The sequence below is a fragment of the Nomascus leucogenys genome, chromosome 24 (genome assembly GCF_006542625.1).
Source record: "Nomascus leucogenys isolate Asia chromosome 24, Asia_NLE_v1, whole genome shotgun sequence".
Classification (NCBI taxonomy): domain Eukaryota; kingdom Metazoa; phylum Chordata; class Mammalia; order Primates; family Hylobatidae; genus Nomascus; species Nomascus leucogenys.
This window is the reverse complement of record NC_044404.1, coordinates 22,166,270-22,176,670: the sequence shown is the minus strand read 5'-3', so window position 1 is coordinate 22,176,670 and position 10,401 is coordinate 22,166,270.

The window sequence follows — 10,401 nt, the reverse complement described above, 5'->3', positions numbered from 1 at the left end:
TGACCTCGTGATCCGCCCACTTCAGCCTCCCAAAGTGCTGGTATGTTCTTAATTCATCTCATCAGGTAGCAGCCAACTTCAAGGCCAGTGCTGTGGATAACAAAGTCCCTCGGTCCTACGAGGAGCCCAAGCAAATCTGTCACAGATACGGGAGCCCGAGAGGTCACAGGCCACGCTAGGCGCTCAGCGCTCGCTCGTCTCAGTGTAATTTGGTTCGTGGATTTACAGCCCATCTCCCCCACCAGTCTGTGCACTCCATGGATGCAGGAAATGGGTCTGGCTGGTTTTCTGCTAAATCCCCAGCACCTGGCCTGGGGCCTGACATGTGGCAGATCTTCAGTGAATATTTATTGTCCGAATGAAGGATCTTGTGGATCTGGCTCTGTTCCTTCCAGCAGCCCCACCTCTCTGCGCCTCAGATTCTTTATCTGTAAGAGGTGAGGAGGTGGGAAAATCAGCTGCGATAACGAAGAACTCAGATAACAGTTTACAAAGCCCTTGGGTCACCAAAAGGCTCGCAGTGGGCATGGCTGCTATTATCACCATTATCATCACTACCATATTGCAGAGATGAGACAAATCCCGTAGGGGCTGCAGAGGGCTGGGGGAGGGCTCCAGCCAGGCCCCAAGTTTGTCCTGAAATACCACACACATTGCAAGTCCAGTGCCAGACCCACAGTTCCATTTCAGCCTCCAGACAGTGGTTCTTCTCCCCATATTTTGGAAGAAGAAATGAAGAAATTGAGACTCGGGGCAATGAGAGAACTCGCCCAGGTCACACAGCGCCTAAGCACTTGATCATTTCCTGAGTGTCTCCAGGGTGCCTGTCCCTGTGCCAGCAGCGACACATGCCTTGCCTCATTTTATCATGCCCATCTTACAGGTGAAGAAATTGAGGCCCACGGAGGTCACAGGGCTTGCCCGAGAACCACAGCCAGTTAATAGCAAAGAAGCATCTCCCGCCCCCACTCGGGCCTCAGCCTCAGTTCCCGGTGCCCACTCCACTCCCAGGAGGCTGGGATCTGAGCAGGGCCCTGGCCACCCTCTGCCACGCCGGAAGTGCCCTGTGTCTGTACCTTGATCTCCACACCCACGGTGCCAGGAAACCCCAGCAGGGGCGGCAAGCTGCGGGATATTTATAGCGAGCGTGCAGAAAGCTGCCACCCCCATCTGTTTACCCAACAACGCACTTCTCGCTGGCCACTTACAGCCCCGCCAGCCACAGACAGACCCTCTCGGTCGCCTCATCTATTTTTTCCTCCCCACTTAATTTTACATCATCCCAGCTTCCAAAATAAACTTCCCTAAACCAGCCAGGCTCATTCTGGCCCAGAATCCCTGCCCAAGAGCCCCCTTCAGCCCCTGCCCCCACATCAACCCATGCAGCAGAACCACCAAACCCAACCCGGCCCCTTGGCTGCCTTTGGCCTTGATTTAGAAGCAGCTGCTCCTGCCCCGGCGGGTTTCCGACAAGGCAGTGCCGGGGCGTCTGCCTCTGTGGGGATGCCGGCTGGGCTTCTGTGGGCATAGTTGCCGGTAGGAGGCTGAAGATACTGCCCCCTGTGCCCCATCCACCTCCCCAACACACATGCACACACGCATATACGCAGAGCCCCACAAGTGTCAGCCTCCTCCAAGGCTTCTCTCCCCTCGTTCCCTGGCCCAAGCTGGCCTCTTCCAGCTTTGCATGTGGCCCAGCCACTCCTCACCTGCCCAGCCACCACTCTGAACTTTTCCTTCCTCAGTCCCACCCTGCCATCTCACCTCCAGGCCTTTGGACATGCTCTTCCCTTAGCCTAGAACACTGGAACAGTTTCCCCTCACCACCTGCCAAGCTCACCTTACCAATCCCTCAGGCCTAAACTCTAGGTTACCTCTTCCAGGAAATTCCCTGTCCAGCATAGGGGAGCAGGTGTGTCCTGGGCCATCCTACCTTCCACCAGGCCAAGAGATGCTTCTAAGTCACACCTACGGTGGAATGGAGCCCCCACCCCCACCTCCACCCCCACCCCAGTTCTCCATGAATTTCTCGGCCCAGCCCTGGCCCTGCACACATAAGCAAACCAGCTCTCTCATCCCCAGGAGAAAGTACTCCTTCACCCCAGGACCAGAGAGGATCACTCAGCCCATCCGCCTATTGCAGAAGCCAGGGACACCTCAACCATTCCAGAATTACCATTCCAACTTCATGTTCAGTCCCTTGAGTTGCAGGTTTTTCAGGCTACTAATTCACAAGCCCATTTATTTCTTGTAAGTTTTTTTGCAAAGGTTGAGCACAGGAAAGGAATGAATGTTATGTCTATTCCCATTTAAAAGAAAGATACTCGTAGGCCCATTTTTGGATAAAGAAACTATAGCTTAGAGAATTCCGCTTCAATTATTCATTTAGCACTCATGCACTGAGTTCTCACCACATCCCAGGCACATCACAGCACCAGGGGCACAGCAATGGGCAAAACAGCCACAGTCCCTGCCCTCCTGGAGGCCCCAGGCTGCGGGAAAAGATGCATTCAACAGATGATTGCGCCAATAACTATTGAATAACCATTTGTATTAGGTTGACAGTGTTTCAAAGCTCAGGACTAAGACAGAATATGTAATCAGAAGCCCACGGAAGCCTCCTCAGACCTGTTATGGAAGTTGAGACCTGCAGCAAATTAGTCCACTAAAGAGCAAGTTGAGACCAGGCACAGTGGCTTAGACCTATAATCCCCGCACTTTGGGAGGCCGAGGCAGGGGGATCACTTGAGCTCAGGAGTTCGAGACCAGCCTGGCCAACATGGTGAAACTCCATCTCTACTAAAAATACAAAAATTAGCCGGGCGTGATGGCATGGCCCTATAGCCCCAAGCTACTCAGGAGGCTGAGGCAGGAGAATCGCTTGAACCCAGAAGGCGGAGGTTGCAGTGAGCCAAGATGATGTCACTGTACTCCAGCCTGAGCAACAGAACAAGACCCTGTCTCAAAACAAAAGAAAAAAGAAAAAAGAAAGTGGAAGGGCATTCCCAGGAGGAGAAACGGCACATGGAAAGGCCTGGAGAGACCTCTTGACCTCCCAAAGTGCTGGGATTACAGGCACACGCCACTGCGCCCAGGGGTGCACGCCTGTAGTCCCAGGTACTCAGAAGGCTGAGGATTGCTTGAGCCCAGGAATTCAAGGCTACAGCAAGCCATGATTGCAGTATCGCACTCCAGTCAGTGACTGGGACAGCAAGACCCTGTCTCTAAAAAAAAAAAAAAAAAAAAAAAGAGGAAGAAGGAAGGAAGAAAGGAAGGAAGGAAGGCAGAAGGGAGGGAGGGAGGAAGGAAGGAAGGAAGGAAGGAAGGAAGGAAGGAAGGAAGGAAGGAAGGAAGGAAGGAGACATTCAAGTGCAATTCGGCACCTCGTGCAATAATCCTTAGCTATCAGTTTCATTCCCTGTTACCTTGACCTTGACCAAATACCGCTTCTAATTCACCTTGAATTTTTCTTTATCAGTCAGACCTTTTTCTGAGACTTCAGAATTGCTGGTGTCCAGATTGTCTGCCTACCTCTTAATGGTCACTGCCAGACTAGCTTTTCATTCCTCCAAGTTCCTCTGATTTCTTCCCTTGAAGGTGATGTGAATTACCTTTGAGAAAAGTCAAGTTCACACTGCCCACCCCCAAGCTTCCCCAGGGCAATGGGCTGCATTAGAAGTCTGCCATTTGTGGAAGGGATGGGTCTAACAGGGCCTTACCACCCCTGAATAGTGTGTTTCCCAGGTTGGGTCTTGTTAAATGCAGCTGTTCTCCTAACAGCAGCTTCAACACATGCTCAGATTCAACCTTCTGTTGAAGGTCCAGCACTAGCAAAGCCTCCACATGCCCGTGTGCCACTCTGCTTCCCAGAGAAGTGGCATCCCTTCCAGGTCAAGCCATTTTCAAAATTCAAGCAGGTGCCGGGTGCAGTGGCTCACACCTGTAATCCCAACACTTTGAGAGGCTGAGGTGGGCAGATTGCTAGAGCCCAGGAGTTTGAGACCAGCCTGGGCAACACAGTGAGACCCTGCCTCTAAAAAAAACACAAAAATTAGCCCGACATTGTGGTGCATGCCTAGCGTTCCAGCTACTCAGGAGGCTGAGGTGGGAGGATCTTTCTGGACCAGGAGGTCGAGATTGCAGTTCGAGCTGTGATTGTGCCAGTGCACTCCAGCCTGGGTGATGGAACAAGACCCTGTCTCAAAAAAAAAAAAAAAAAAAGATTCAAGCAGAAGCGCAGCTGCAACAAGTGTTTTCACCACAGTCCTCTGTTGCTAGAAGGAAAGAGCAAGCTCCCAGCTGACTCGATGAGGTGATAAGAGGATAAAGACAGAGAGGAGTCAGCATCCAGGATTCAATCCGGTTGGAAAGACCAAGCGAGGACGGGAGCCCTGTGAGGGAATCAGAATCACGACCTGAGGCTGGGCCTGTGGACAAGACCCAGACCTGCTGGCCAGGACAGCAGGTAAAGGTGAATGCCCTCCACCCTGATCGGTGAGAGCCCCATCCTTCAGGTGGGTGGAAAACGGATACCTGCCTTCTGCTGGGCAGGGAGGGGCTGGGGCATAACAAGGTCATAACCACTCCAGGGTGAAATGATGACTGCTGCAAGTACAGCCCTTGGAATCCCAGAATCACAGGACATTGGGGATTTTTTCTTCTCAGCATTACAAGAGGCTTGAAAGAGAGGAGGTTAAAATATCCCAGGGCCGGGCACAGTGGCTCACGCCTGTAATCCCAGCACTTTGGGAGGCCAAGGCAGGTGGATCACCTAAGGTCAGGAGTTCAAGACCAGCCTGGCCAACAGGGTGAAACCCTGTCTCTACTAAAAATACAAAAATTAGCCAGGCATGGTGGCAGGCGCCTGTAATCCCAGCTACTCAGGAGGCTGAGGCAGGAGAATCGCTTGAACCCAGGATAGGAGGTTGCAGTGAGCTGAGATCGTGCCATTGCACTCCAGCCCAGGCGAAAGAGCAAGATTCCATCTCGAAAAAAAAAAGAAAAGAAAAAAGACATCTCAGGGTTCCAGGTGGAGAAAATGGGCTTCATCTAAAGCAGGAAAGACTGCAGTTAGACATGAGGTAGGAATACTGATCATCCAAGTGGCAGGATGTGGAATGAACTCCCGAAGGCGGCATTGGAATGGGAATAGATTCCGCATCCCCAGGACCGAATGCAAAAGGACCTGCCCTGACTGGTGAGGCCCGACCAGAAGGGCCAGCTTTCCTGAGTCTGACGACCCCTCCTTCATGGCAAAAGATTCCATAATGAGGGCACTTTTAGTATGTGTTAATAGCAAAATAACAAAAAGCCAACATAACCCATTCAGACTTTAGAGCACATGGAGGAACAGGTTAACCGAGAGCACGAACAGGCACTGCCAAGTGGGGGACCCTCTACAAATCAACTTCATGCCTGCACCAGCCAAGGACATTTTATTTTTTTTTATTTATTTATTTATTTATTTATTTATTTATTTATTTATTTATTTTGGGGGATGGAGTTTCACTCTTGTTCCCCAGGCTGGAGTGCAATGACGCGATCTCAGCTCACCACAACCTCCGCCTCCTGGGTTCAAGTGATTCTTCTGCCTCAGCCTCCCAAGTAGCTGGGATTACAGACATGCACCACCATGCCCAGCTAATTTTGTATTTTTAGTAGAGACAGGGTTTCTCCATGTTTGTCCAGCTGGTCTCAAACTCCCAACCTCAGGTGATCTTCCCACCTTGCCCTCCCAAAGTGCTGGGATTACAGGTGTGAGCCACCACGCCCGGCAGCCAAGGGCATTTTAAAAAGCCACAACTGGGAGATAAAGGGGCATGGCTCTAAATTAATGACAATCAGGAGACATAACAATCAAATGTCATGAGTGAACCTTGTTTAAGTCCTGATTGGAGAAGCCATCAGTAAACAGACTTTTTTAAAACTACTGGGGACATTTGATTCTGATGTTGGCGTTAATTTCATTAGGTAAGAGAATAGCATGGTGGTTATGTAAGAAACTGTCCTTGTGTTCGAGGCAGTGGTGTACTGGTAAATGTTTAACAACCAGCTCTCTGGGGTGGGGAGGTGGAGGGGAGCCCTGGTTTGTGGTGTGTGCCAATTCCCACGGTGTAAATACTCCCACCGTGGCCAATTTCAAGCTACCAACATGATGTTTCTGAATTAGGGAGAGATGCACCAGTCAGGTCTTAGCCACTAAAACCAGCAGCTCTGGCACAGCCCTGGTCTTAGAGCTGCACACTGAAGTTTTTATGGGTGAAACGAAAAGGGATCTGGCATGTGTTTTGAAATAATTTAGTAAAGATTTTAAAAAGTAGATGAAGCAGACCAGGCATGGTGGCTCACGCCTGTAATCCCAGAACTTTGGGAGGCCAAAGCAGGTGGATCACCTGAGATCAGGAGTTCGAGACCAGCCTGGCCAACATGGTGAAATCCTGTCTCTACTAAAATTACAAAAATCAGTTGGGTGTGGTGGCACTCGCCTGTAATCCCAGCTACTCAAGAGGCTGAGGCAGGAGAATCACTTGAACCTGGGAGGCGGAGGTTGCAGTGAGCTGAGATCATATTATTGCACTCCAGCCTGGGCGACAGAGCAAGACTCCATCTCAAAAAAAAAAAAAAAAGTAGATGAGGCAAATGGGATGAAATGTTGATAATTGTTGAATCTGGGTAATTCAGATATGGGTGTTTATTAATACTATTATTCTTTATTGTATATATTTGAACATTTTCACAGTAAAACATTTAAAACTGCGATTATCTTCTATATAGAAGGAAGGCTTTTGGTCCAAGAATTCTGGGTGTTCACATTGATTTCTAGACCTCTACTCTAACTCCGCAGCCTCCCAGTGGTCTGAAGGTAAAGAATGAGAACCACACGCCTACATCCATCTTCTGATCATCAATGGGTCATAACCAAGGTTACTCTACAGACCCGGCACTAGGTGAAGGGTGGAAAGAAAGCCCTAAAAAGAAAAAGAAACCTACGTCCGGATTGGCAGTCCTGGGTGTGCCACCTACTAACAGTGTGATGATCTTAGGCAACTGAACTGGCCTCTCTGAGCCTCTATTTCCTCATTGGCAAAATAAGGGTACTAATAGCTTGTGGTAAAGATTAAATGCAATATGTAGACACAGCTCTTGAGGTGTTCTGTGACAAACAGTAGGATGCTCAGTAAATACTGGCTTCCTTCCTTCCCACAGGGATCTGACAGGGGTTACGGGGGCATGAGTGAGCTGTTAAAAGTACAGTCCCCATCTAAAGTCAAAGATCGCTCTTCACCCGAGAATGTGGCTCCCATGTTGCCAAATCTCCCATTTCTCAAGAGAAGCTGGAGATCTAGCTTCTCATGTGAAATCTCCCAATCTTGAAATAGTATCAGTAAATTCACGTACTTGAAAACACACTAGGCAGGCCAAGCAAAACACCTCCGCAGACCACAGGTGCGCAACTTCTGGTTTCAACCATAGAACAAGATGAAGCGCTAACAATCACTGAAGCCTTACTCAACATTCACTGAAGCTGGGCCCTGTGCTCAGAAGCCTTTACACACCTTATCTATTGATTCCTCATGACATCGCTATGATCCCCTTGAACAGATGAGGAAACTGAGGCTCAGAGATGCAAAGAGATCTGTCAGGGCCAGGAACAAATGCGGGTCTTCCCCAGAACTTGCTGGCCCACTTCACTGCTTCTCTAGATCCCAAAAGAGTCTTTAAGGAGCAAATACCAGTCCCAGAGAGGGGCAAGGACTTGCCCAGGGCCGCGCATACATGGATGGCTGGCTGGGACTGACCAGGTTTCCCGTTCCCTCCCTGGTCAGGGTGAACAGCCTTGGAGGAGACGCCTGTGCAGATCTGCCCAGTCAAAACCCAACACAACGTAGACCATAGTGGCACGAGAAGAAACTACCTTTTATTTCCTTGAAAAATGCATGGATAGGCATTAAGACTTTTCTAGACCCTAATTAGCTGGGTGTAGTGGCAGGTACCTATAATCCCAGCTACTCCAGAGGCTGAGGCAGGAGAATCGCTTGAGCCCTGGGAGGCAGAGGTTGCAGTGAGCTGAGATCGCGCTATTGCACTCCAGTCCAGCCTGGGTGACAAGAGCAAGACTCCATCTCAAAAAAAAAAAAAAAAAAAAAAAAAAAGAATTTTCTAGACCCTGAGCCTAGTGCCCCCAGTTTCTTCACCTCACAAATCTGGGAAATGGGACTAGAAATCCCGGTCACCAGCTGACCTGCCATTCTGTTACCAGGTGCTTCCAGGACTGAGCTGGAGAGACATCCAACCACGTTGCTTTGGGCCCACTCCCTAAGAGCTGGCGATAACTTAGACACGCTGAATGTGATTCTTTCTGATTAAAAACTTGGCTAGGTTTCCCTTCCTCGGTGAATTTTCATAGTTATGAAGGAGGGAGAACTAACTCCAAAAATGGGCCGCTCAGGAAGTTAAGGAATTGGTCCCCTCAAGAAAGATATGTTCCCATTCCATTATGTGTGAGGTACTCATGGTGCTGGGCACAGAGAGGGATACGGTGTGGAGGGCTCTGCCTTGGATTTTGAGGGTTTAAAGTAACCCCCGGAAAGAGTCTACAGAAACCCCATGAGCTTCCCCTTCTGAACACAGACATTAATTCTGACATGTGGAAGACTTTTGTCCACTGAACAGCTTTGTGCTGGCTCAGTGCCCAGACCACCTGCTTCCAAACCCTGGCTGTGCTGCTAACTGGGTGACTTTAGGCAATCCACTTGAACACTCTGTGCCTCAGTTTCTCCATATGTAAAATGGGAATGACAATAATCTTAACCTATGTAATAGGGTTGTTAATATGTCTTATAGCAGTTTTAGAGCCACACATGGGCTTCCCCTCCTGTAAATGGAACTAAGAACAGTATCTACTTCCTAGAGCTGTGGCCAAGATTCCATGAGTTAATGCGAACGGGCAAAGCACTTGGAACAGTGGCTGGTATATATAGAAAGCACCAGACACACTCTTACTACTGATATTAAAGAGCTATTGACAATTTGATTTTTTAGTTAATTTGCATTGATATCTTCACAGTTGGGCCGTTCTTGAAGGTTAGAAGAGCATTTCCTCCAAGAGACTTTCTCATTAAGAATTTCCGGCCAGGCAAGGTGGCTCACGCCTGTAATCCCAGCACTTTGGGAGGCTGAGGCGGGTGGATCATGAGGTCAAGAGATCGAGACCAGCCTGGCCAACATGGTGAAACCCTGTCTCTACTGAAAAAAATACAAAAATTAGCTGGGTGTGGTGGCACGCACCTGTAGTCCCAGCTACTCAGGAGGCTGAGGCGGGAGAATCAGTTGAACCCGGGAGGTGGAGCTTGCAGTGAGCCGAGATCACACCACTGCACTCCAGCCTGGGCGACAGACGGAGACTCCGTCTCCAAAAAAAAAAAAAAAGAATTTCAGAGCAAAGGGCTCCTCCTCTCCATTATCACAGCACAGCTCAGGGAGAGACACTTTCTGGTGGCTCCAGTTCTCTCCCTCCTGGGCTCAGCTTGGTCCTGCTCATGGGGCTCACACACACCCACTCATATGCATCTCTCAGCACCCCAGGAGAAGGCAAGTCAGGTAACATTGTTCCCACTTGATGGATACAGAAACTGAAGAAACTGAAGGTCCTGCAGCTTCCCAAAGGTCAAGTGTCATGTGCTTTGGGACAGGGGCTTAAGCCCAAACACCTGAGTCCCAGGCTCAGCACAGTATGGGAGCCGGGGACGTGGCTCTGGAGTCCCAGGTCCACCGCTTTCCTTAAGCAAGTCACCCTGGTGTCTTCATCTGTAAAATGAGGGTGATAACAGTACCTACTTCCTAGATTTGTTGCAACGATTGAATGAGTCAAAGCGTGTAAAGCACTAAGAACAGTGCCTGACATACCAGGGCACAACATTTGAGTAGCACGATGCATCCTAGGTGGCCTGGCACAGTCTTGGTCTATGCCCGGTAGCCTGGCAAACCTTCCAGTTAGAGCCCCCCGTCACTCTTGAAAACATCCTGGTTTGGAAGAAAATTATATGGCCATCATAACATAATTGCCTGTTGCCATCTAAATTATTATTGTTGTTATTATTATTTTCCGCCATACCACACTGAGTCTCCAGGAAGTGAATGTGCTGGTTCAAAATAGGTCAGCACTTCAGTACCACCCTTAAACCCAGGTGAGAGTGGCCCCTGCCCTGGGGACCCCCCCAGTCTGGCCCTCCTCCTGCTAACCTCTCATCACAAGGAGGGAAGACCGTGGGACAAGGGGACATGCGCACCTGGAGCTTGCGGCACCTCCACTAGAGCATACCCTGGGTGCCCAGGCCCCTGGGGTTCCCTGCACAGATGGCCCTTAGCCCACTGCCAGGACCTGTGTGGGTCTCTTCCCCA